The sequence below is a fragment of the Tribolium castaneum genome, chromosome 11, assembly GCF_031307605.1.
Source record: "Tribolium castaneum strain GA2 chromosome 11, icTriCast1.1, whole genome shotgun sequence".
NCBI classification, from domain to species: Eukaryota; Metazoa; Arthropoda; class Insecta; order Coleoptera; family Tenebrionidae; genus Tribolium; species Tribolium castaneum.
The window spans coordinates 21,808-32,802 of record NC_087404.1 but is presented as its reverse complement, the minus strand read 5'-3'; positions in this window follow the sequence as shown (position 1 = coordinate 32,802).

The window sequence follows — 10,995 nt, the reverse complement described above, 5'->3', positions numbered from 1 at the left end:
GCCATTCTCGCATACAATCACTCAATACATTCTACAACCAGGTTAAAACCAATAGATGTTATTAATGGCCATATCAGTAGTAATGATCCATTTGACTAAGAAATTGATAAAATCCTCATAAATGACTATATAAGTCAACACAAAGAACGATCGAAAATTCTGTATTCAAAAATCAACAAAGACCTTGCACAAGAAAAAGAAAAACGAATAAACAAAGTTAACAAAAATCATGATAAACCCAGTCTGTTTAAACCAAAACAAAAGGTTTTTATTAAAAAACACATTAGACAAAAAACCGCGAACAAATTCGGCAAATCAACAAATTTAAAATCAAGTAATGTTGATAAAAAAATGTAGAAACGGAGGAACAGAATAAAATCCACATGGATAATTTAAAACGTCCTTTAAAACAATCATACGAATTTTAACTAGACTCATTTAAATATTCTTTTCAGGTTACCGGTCATCTTTGCGGATGCCCAGTATAAGGTGACTGTACGAAATTTAGAAAATAATTTGGAACTAATTCCTGTCAGAAAAAAAGTAGATCTTATTACCTTCAGTGAACCGAATAGATTAAGATGCATAAAAAACAATCGACATCTTTACACAAACAATGACTGCTCGGTGGCAATCCTAAACGCGAGCCAAATCTTTAACGTGACATCCTACCGTACTGGTGAATGTTATGTGTGTGTGAATGTTGAAGACTTTATTGTGTACAGCGTATTTATCAGCCCAAATTGTAGCGAAAACATGTTTAACGAAAACCTGTCAGATTTATTTAATGACGTGCGAATAGCAAGAATTGAAGGCAGGCGGATAATCATTACTGGAGACTTTAACGCTAAAAATAACTTTTGGGTTGGACAGATAACGGATAAGCGAGGAGAAGTATTGCTCGAAACAACGGAATCTATGGGCCTATATATACTGAATGATGGAGGGACACCAACCCTCGAACGCATAAATGGGTCATCCTATATCGATATAACTATCGTATCAGAAGAGATTATTGAAAGAAATCCAATCTGGACTGTTCTAGAAGATGAAATTTCTATGAGCGACCACCACTTTATCCTCCTTGAAGTACCAATGGCAAGCAAGAGACAAGGAAAATCAAAGTATATCTTGGGTATACCTAATAAGGATATACTTAATAGTATGTTTAGAGAAAAGACCAAAGATGGACCTGCAGACGTCAGCAGATGCGAGAAATCTTTAATAGAAGCATACAAAAAAAGTGCACCTCGAATTAGATGCAATGAAAATTATAAAATGCCATTCTGGTGGACCGAAGAAATACAGAACCAAATAGGCAGGGTTAGAGGGAAAAGAAAACTGTTCCAAAGATGCAAAAAAGAAGATGTAAGAGAAACAAGAAAGCAAGACTACAAAAAAGAAAAAAAAGACCTCAAAAAGCTAATTACAAAATCAAAAAGAAAATCCTGGGCGTGCTTATGCGAAAGACTAGATGAGGATATCTTCGGGGATGCATACAGAATCGTGAAATCACAACTTGCAGTACAAAATCCGAAAACAACTTTACTTCGACAACAAAGGGAAGATATTATAGATGGACTCTTTATCACAACTATACCTATGGTTTGTGAGTCGTGGGCGGAAGAAATTATACCGGCAGAGATAAGTACTGTAGTGAGACCGTGATTGATGATGGTTGATCGATGTTTAAATGATTTACAACTTATTTAATTTATTTATTTAATTAATCTTGAATTTTACTTTTGTTTTTTTGAAATGATTTGGCTCGTCTAGTTAATTGATCCGCTACATGATTATTTCACTTACCTACGTTGTGTTGGTTTGATGTACGAAGTCACTCTTATAGTGATATCGCAATTTGATCTTAATTCTTATCAGAAAGGGTTCAGGATTTATCCGTAACGTAAGTCCGGATTCAAAGTAGTGTCAAAACGCATGGGAGAAGGGATTTAAACCACAAGTTTCCTTCAAAGTTATTTATTACAAGAAGAAAGAATATTCCGTTGTATGGATTACAATAATCAATGGTTATGAAAGTTTGATCAAATTTGGCCAATTGTTTATGGGTGTATGTGTTATAAAGTCGTCAACATATATCAGAATCGTAACCACAATTCGTTTTGTATTAAATTTAAAATAGTTTTGTAGTCGTTGAGTGATACGAAAAGTTTTTCTTGATAACTCTTTGATATTAACCTGAATTAATTTAATTCAGTAATATTCAGCAAATTTAACCTATGTTTGAATGTTTGATAAGTGCATCGCATTTAATTTTTTTTACGCCCTAGTGCCGAAGTACCGTCTCCGGTAAAAGTCAGGTGATCAACACCTAGAACAAATTCCGAACAAAACCCGGACACACAAGCTTTTACAAATCAATCTGAATAAATGTAGAAGTAATTTCTCTCTAAAGTTTTCCGTCCACGAGCTTTGACAAAGGCTTGTGCAGAACTTTGCCATGTCGCGATATCAGTTTATTACAGATAATCACGGATGATTATGTCTGCTCGATCGTCCGTAGTAGCCTGCAAGTACGTGGAAGTACTTGCCGTTGGGACGGGAATTACAACGTCCATTCTAAGTACAACGAGCGGAAACTACGACCTGCCACCGCGTCTTAGACCTTGTTAAAGTTGGGGAAGAGCGTCCCCGAGGACTACAACTCTTCCCATGAAGATGGCCAACTCACGAGCCTGTAATTTCTGAACTGGACGCAAAAGAGAAACATTCTTTTGCTTTATCGCCTAACACGTCACGACAGAGAAATCGTTCTACTCCAACCCTATCTTTAACTAGCAACAACATTCTACTTCGTAAGGTTTTGGCATATGAAATTTAAACTATTTGTATACAACAGTTTGAAAAGCATCGTGAGTTTTGATTTTAGTTTTTGGTTGTTGTTTAATATTTGTGGGATGCCGTTTCACTCAAATTTGTTGTAACAACGTGATGACTAACTTCTAATATTGTAACTTAAATGAGTGATATTCAAAAGGGAACTAGAATTAGTTGTTGCGATGTGGTTTTAAGTTAAAATACCATTTTTCATAAATTTGAATAATTTATGTGTGAAGCACGAAATTTTGATAACGCGTTTATCGCCTAAATTTTGGAGAACAAATAATTTGTGGTTACTAGAATTTTATGAGATGAATGACAATGATCACTATTACGAAATGACTTTGAAGAAACTCAAAATAATATTATAAAATTAATTGAATAAAACTAATTAACCCTTTAGAGGGCTTACCTAGAAATTTTAATCCTCCTAACGCAGGATGTTAGCTGCTTCCCAGGTGTTGTAGTTTGCAGCACTACCTAATCGAACGCACACTAAACTTGTCTCGTTTTTAACTTACTCACTAATCACTAACGCTATCACTTAATTTAAGAATTTAAATTAATTTAATTTAAAATTACGATTAAATGCACTTAGTACAATTTAGACGCACTAAAAGGCAAACGAAGATGTTTTAAATTTATAAAAATTTAAAGGACAACACGACAATCGACTACCTCGAAAGACCGTCAAAAATCCAATCCCTCCCAAAGTTAAGGGCTAATCTTGCGTAAGCTACACTAACTCGCTTACCCCACTACCCTTGTTAAGTAGTTTCCACATATGCGAAATTTTGCAAATTTGACTCTTATGATGTCTTGGCATTTGATCAAACCTTGTTTAACTTTCTAAATATTATTATTAATTAACAGCTGGGGTGTTTTCCGATTAACAATTTCATTATAATTAAACATTAAATTTGGTAATCGTCGATCTGAACTGAATACAATACAAGAACGCTATAGAATTTCACTAAATATCCTGAAAGAGAAATTAAACTCCAAAATTGGTTGTTGTCAGGTCTGAAGTTGTTTTTGGAACACAATGAAATGAATTTTGTGTAACAACAAATTTTGTTTGTTTAAATAACACAGAAAATATAGGGAAGAACCCCGTGAGGAAACTGTAATTTTGGTTGTACTACCCCTTGTTAGATGTCACCCCAGTACTACACCGGTACTATTTTAACATTTCCGCGTTTTTCTCCAATTTCCTTAGGGATTTTCCTGTCTACTTTCCTCTTAGGATTATGTTAGTAACGGGCAGCAATCGTGTCATGCAATTTTTTTGCTTACAATAATGTAATTAAATAGAATGATTTATACATCCGAATTTCGACGGCTGCGCCTTAAATATTAGGGTTAAATTTTACATCAAAATGTTCAGAAAAATTACGCGTGTTTTTCTAAACTACCGGTTTCGTGATCTGATTTTGATTTAACAAAGAAATCGTTAATTACGCTGCAATTTCTTATAAGGAATGCACATGTGTGCTTGTAATTTGATATTCTTTTAAAAGCTCTGTTCTGTAACGAATTTGTCAACACCCCCTATTCAAGCGGCACTTGACCAGCGTCGTTTTGGCTATGCTAATCTAGTTAACAGACATGAATTTCAATCGACCAATTCGTTTTTGAAGTTTTGCAACAATTTGTTAACAATTACGCCGAATAAAATGAATTATTCAATTTTATTCGATGACTGAAGTACACTGCATAAAGACTCAACTTTTTGATACGAAACGTTACGGGAATTTTGAATAAGATGAAATTTTGATTCTTTCTCGAGTTGTTTACTGATCATCAACGTGTCTTAAATTGGCTCATAAATTCCTTTCTTTCTGAAACGTAACTAGTTAATTTCTAAACAAAATATTGGATTTAATTTTAGGTTTATCAATAAATTTTGGCTATTTTAAACAAAAGTAAATTAATTATGCTTTTGTGAGAAAATCATTGAATTAGCTGGGCGACTGTGGTGCAGAGCCAGGCCGTCGCCAACCCCCATATCTTTGCATATCCACTTGTTAAAACACATGGCCTTTCGACCACCCAATTTGGCGATTTATAACGATTTTAACAGTTCTTGGAAAGTTTCGTGGGAACGAAATTTCTAAATTTCTAAACATTTTAATGCTAACAAAGGAATAAATAAGTTAAATTAAAATTTGTTGAAAACTTTTGAATTGAAGTTGAATTAATATTGCCAAAGAACTAAACGTTTAAACTGACTCCGAATATTTTGCGCTGGTTAATAAAATAAAATTTTAAATACTGCGATCATCACAGTACCTTTACCGAAGAAGAAGTAGAAAATGCCTGTAAAAGAATCAAATCAGGCAGAGCACCTGGGCCTGACGGCCTACCTCCTGAAGTTGTTAAAATGGTAATAAAAAACAATATAAATTACTTTAGAGACTTATACAATAACTTGCTCACGGGTAACCGTTTCCCCGATGAGTGGAAGTCTGCGAAATTAATATTAATTGAAAAACCAAAAAAGAATCATACAGATGAAATAAAATATAGACCCATTTGCCTCATAAATGTCTTAGGAAAAGTGTACGAAAACCTAATAAATCTGAGATTATATGAAGAAGTTGACGCAAAAGGTGGTTTTCACAAAAATCAATATGGCTTCAGGAAAGGCAGGACGACGATGCATGCCATTGAAAAAATTATTCAAATCGCAAAAGAAGCAAATGTAAGTAAGAAGTTTAATGCGTTGGTACTAACAGATGTCCGAAATGCTTTCAACACGGCTTCCTGGCCGATTATCGTAAAGAAACTTAAAGATATAGGTGTTCAGGAATACCTAATTAATCTAGTCAAGTCTTACTTTAACAACAGAACTATACAAGTGTCGAACGATAACAAGAAGAATATAGGCGGTGAGGTTCCCCAGGGATCGATTCTCGGTCCAACACTATGGAACATAATGTACAACGACGTTATGAACATCGAAACGGAGGAAGATATTCAGTACATCTATTATGTCGATGATTTAGCTATTTCGATAACGGCTAAAGATAAAGAAGAACTGATGCTGAAAACCAATGCTACTCTGTCCGCCGCCAATGTATGGATGACTCACAACGAGTTGAAAATCGCTCCGGAAAAAACAGAAGCCATCATATTCGGTTGTAAAAAAATAACAAACATAAACTTTACAATCGACGGAACTACTGTCAAACCGACTTCTTCGGTGACATACCTGGGAATAAAAATAGACAGACGCTTAAATTTCAACAAGCATATCGACGCCGCATGTGAAAAAGCAAAATGCACGATAAAGGCACTGAATGCCATATTACCCAACGTACGAGGACCAAAACCAAACAAGAGAAAAATACTAGCCATGACAATGCAATCTGCCATCTTGTACGGGGCACCAGCATGGGCGGATGCGACAGGAACGTGCGGAAACCAAAAAAAACTAAAGACCACACAAAGAATTATGGCATTACGGACGTGCAGTGCCTACCGCACGGTATCTACCGACGCTGCAGTGGTGGTGGCCGGCTTGGTACCACTTCACATTCTGGCGGGCGAAAGACAACGCCTCTATAATCTTCGTAGACATGTAACCTTAGAAGATAGAAGAAAAGAAAGAAAAAAGTCATACCAAATATGGCAGAAAGAATGGGACGAATCCGGATCAGGGAGATGGACATACAAAATCCTCCCAAAAATCGAAAAGTGGGTGGAAAGAAAACATGGACATGTTTCTTTTTACTTAACACAGTGTCTTACGGGACATGGAGCCTTCTGCTTATACACAAAAAAAATCGGGAAGAGAGCCAGTGCTGACTGCCGATACTGCGGCGAAGGTACGGAGGACACACCTCTACACACTATAGTGGAATGTCCCAAGTGGGAACAACGTAGAAGAAAACTGCAAGGAATCGTTATCAACAAAGATATGAAAATGGAGGATATAACAAATGTAATGATTAATAGTAGCAAGGAGTAGAAAGAGATATCAAAATTTCTGGAAAGTATAATGGAGGAAAAAAGCAAGGACGAATTGGAAGAGCAGAAGGAGGAATAAAGAGAGAAACGAAAATACTCGTCTGTGGAGGACAAGGCCACAACGGCGGGAACCCCTACAGATGGAAGCGAGGAGGTGGTTTTAGTGGGTATGCCCAGTAGAAAGGGAGAGTCCCACACTACCCCACAAACAATGTGGGGTGTGCGTAATCAGCATTTTTCCTTCTCGGGAAAAAAAAAGGACAGGTCAGGTCAGGTCAGGTCAGGTCAGGTCAGGTCAGGTCCCCTCCGATGGGATGCCACCTTGTCGTGGTGGAGGGGCTTAAGGGTGTGTCGGAGCACCTACTAAGAGCATTCCCTTAGCATACCGTAAACCCTCAAGGGGGGACGGGGGGACTTTTGTCCTGCGAGGAGTAAACCTCTATAAACTATCCATTAAAGAACGCCGGAAAGCCCGGTGACAGGGTGTGGCGACCTTGGATGAAATCTTAGCTGAGGGAGCTGAGCGCCAGCCCCTCCTAATACCGCAAACCCAGAGGTCGATTCAACGACTCTACACAAGGCGTGGTGTAGGGAACGTCTCGGCTGATGGGATCGGGAGGCTTGCTTTAACCGGCCGGCCTACGAGGATGAAAACCTCTATAAAAAATCTTTAATTCGCTGGCGGCTTTTGCAGTTTTCCGACCAAGCGGGTTGTGGCTGTTGGATGCAACAGCCATGGCTGGGAGGTGCCCAGTCAAACCAGGTGAAACGACTATGGGAGATGGTGCGTCCCCATAGTACATAGAAAACGCCTTGTCCTAGGAGCGGGCGCTCCCCTGGGATGGACCCCACCTTATCGCCCGTACTCGTGGGATCCACATGAAAAAGGTATTTTTAAAACAGGAGAAAGAAGCTGGGAAACTGGCTGGAGAAGGTACTCTGAGAAAAGACCTGTCGAAAACAGATGCTCTGAAAGTAGCGGCGGGGAAACAAACCGCCAAACTGGACGAGGCAGAGAATCCTAAAACTCCAGGAGAGGACTCGAGTTTGGGGAACATTAACCCGTTTGGAAGATCAAGCATGACGCCTCGATCTCCACAAAGAACAGTGCAAACTAGCTTGATAGTGGGACAAACACCCAAGCTAGACGAAACGATCGAAGCGTACAAGGAAACACCAACAGGCGCAATTCCAAAAAGGAAAAGAGTGTCTACTCCTGAGGAAGCACATAAAGTTAAAAAGCTAGTTGAAACTAGAATAAAAAAACAGAAAAGCCTGGTACTAGGAAATACAATCTGTACTGATATTTTACAGGCTTTTACACAAGTGACAAGCAGACTGGCTAAGAAGGTCAAGGTACTGCAAGACAGAATTGACGATACTCCCAACACGCGACGGGAGATCAAAAATGACGCAAAAGCAGTATGTTATGCCATGGCAGACATGCAAGCTATGCAAGATAATGTCTTTGAAGAAATCTTTAAATGGCAGAGACATATACAAATGGAGGATAGCGATGACGATGTTGTACTCGTAGAATCGCTAGAAAACAAAGGGGTGGACATTCAGGTAACCACCCAGACAAAGGAAGTAATAACAAAAAACGCAGAGACTCAGACTCCTATTGAAATGTGGGGGAAGTCGACACAAGTAACAGAAATGTCTCAGCCTGGACAATTGAGAGAGCCGCTGTACATCGGAGATAAAAGATCTTTTGTTGATTTTAAAGACCTTTCGAATCGTGACTGGAAAGAAAGTTACTTCGAAAAAGTAAAGATTAAGGCAGTAAATCCGCTTGCCATGATGCCAGAAGCTGCTCCTACGATTATTAGGACCAGAGACAAAAAGGAAGAAGGGGCATTGTTGAAAATGTTGCATCAACGATGTCCTGAGTACAGAGAGTCGGTGCTGGAAGGGGAGGACCCTATAGAAAGCAAAGTGACTCTATTGTAAGAAGCGTAGTGGTTGGACACGTCGCAGGACCAAAAGAGACACTGAAAAACTACATGTTTGTAGTTGCCGGTGACGAGAAAAATAAGGCAAGTGGGTATCTTAAAGAGACCTACGAAGCCTTGGAAGAGTTGAAAGAAGTACTCAAAGAGCTTCAAATTGAAAAAGTCGCAATTGGAAGCGACATTACAGGCCGAGAAGAACACCTCAGAAAGATGTTGGAATACATCTTTAGATGGGAAAATGTGGAGGTTACACTGTGTGTACCTATTGCAAAGGAAATGATATGGAGAGACCAAGGAAAAGCCCAGTCTGCCATATCTGTATCGCCAAAAGGGATGAGAAAAACGGATGCTGTAATTGTGCAAGGCAGCAAAACCGAAACATATGAAGCTGTACTCAAAGAAGTACGCGAAAGTTTGGCCGAAACGGACTGCGAGATACGAGCAGTCCGAAAGACTAGAGAAGGTAAACTTCTTTTGCTAGTTGGCAAAGAAGGAGAGCAGGCAAAGAAAGTCAAGGAGGCACTATGCTCCAAGATGGCAAATCGTAAGATCGTGCTGCGGGATGATAGCACGAAAGAGGACAAAGTCCTACATGTGAAGGGCCTAGATGCGCTGGCAGTGGAGACTGAAATAGTCAGTATCGTAGTAGCAGCTATGGATGGAACCATCACAAACACAGATTTGGAGGTGACATCTCTACGAAAAGCATACGGAGGGAGCTACAATTAAAGTACCTGCGAAAACTGCTGAAGCCATTTTGAGTAAGGGCAAGATAAAGATTGGTTTAGTGACATGCAAAATTACTGAACGAGTTAACAGTGTTTTCTGTTATAGGTGTTGGGAGCCAGGACACATGGCAGCCCGATGTCAAGGGGTGGACAGGTCCAAACTGTGCCACAGATGCGGAGAAGAAGGTTATTCAGCGAAGGCCTTCGAAAAAGAGATGTTCTGCCCGGTTTGCGGCGTAAGGGGTCACCGAGCAAAGACGCTGGTGTGTGAGAGTCTTTGAAAGAAGGCGGCTCGCGCTGAGAACAAGAAACCACCGTGATCAGGTTTCTCCAAATTAACTTGAATAGAAGCCATGGTGCCCACGACGCAGCTACGAGCTTCTGTAGACGAACAGGTCGGGATGTGATCCTGATGAGTGAACCTAACGTGGGGAGGGTTCACAGCAATGGATGGTGGACGGACGATGCCAATGATGTTGCCATTGCCGTCATGAACAAGAAGATAAAGGTCTATGCCTGGGGTAAGGGGCTTGGCTTTGTATGGATAGACACGGGAGAGTGTATCATATACAGTTGTTACATTTCTCCCAATGTCGAACCTGTGATAGCAGAGCGTGCTCTGCGTAACCTAGTGGGCAGCATAGGGTCCCATGGCGGGAAACCCTGTGTTGTGACGGGTGACTTCAATGCGAAGTCACCCGAATGGGGGGGAGAGACACAAGACGAAAGGGGAAGTCTGTTGTCTGAATGGTTAGCAACGCTAAACTGCGTTGTTCACAATGATGGGATGAAACCAACTTTTTTGAAAGGACGTTATCAATCCTGTATAGATATCACCTTCAGCACCGAAAATGCTGCACGGTGGGTAAGAAATTGGACCGTTGAGGAAGAAGAAACTCTCAGCGATCACCAGTTTATTACGTTTTAATTGAAACTAGACGGAGAAAGAACCGGAAACGGTCAGAACTCCGGGCGATGCTGTGGATGGAACACCAAGGGCTTTAGCCCTTTGGTGATTCGCCATAGCTTTGTAGAAAAGATGAACACAAAACAAAATAAAGACTGCGTCAGCATGGTGGAGGCCATCAAGGAAGCATGCGACATGCACCTTCCGAAGAAAGGCCGAACAAGAAACACAGCTAAACAAAGGGTTTACTGGTGGAACGATGACATTGCGAGAGCAAGGAAAGAATGCATTTCTGTCAAACGAAGACAGATGCGACTGAGGGCCAGAAATAGACTGGAAGAAGTCATTGAGGTAACAGAGCTGTATAAACAGAAGAGAAAAATTTATCGTGTTCTCATTAGAAAAGCTAAAGAGGCTAAATGGGAAGAACTGATAAATGAAATTGAAAGAGACCAATGGGGGCTTGGTTACCAAATAGCCACCAGGAAACTAAGACTGGGTTCAGAGCAAATCACTCTAAGCCCACAATTTAGACAGAGAATAGCCGATGTGCTGTTCCCAAAACATCAGATAAAAAGATGGAATCTCACAG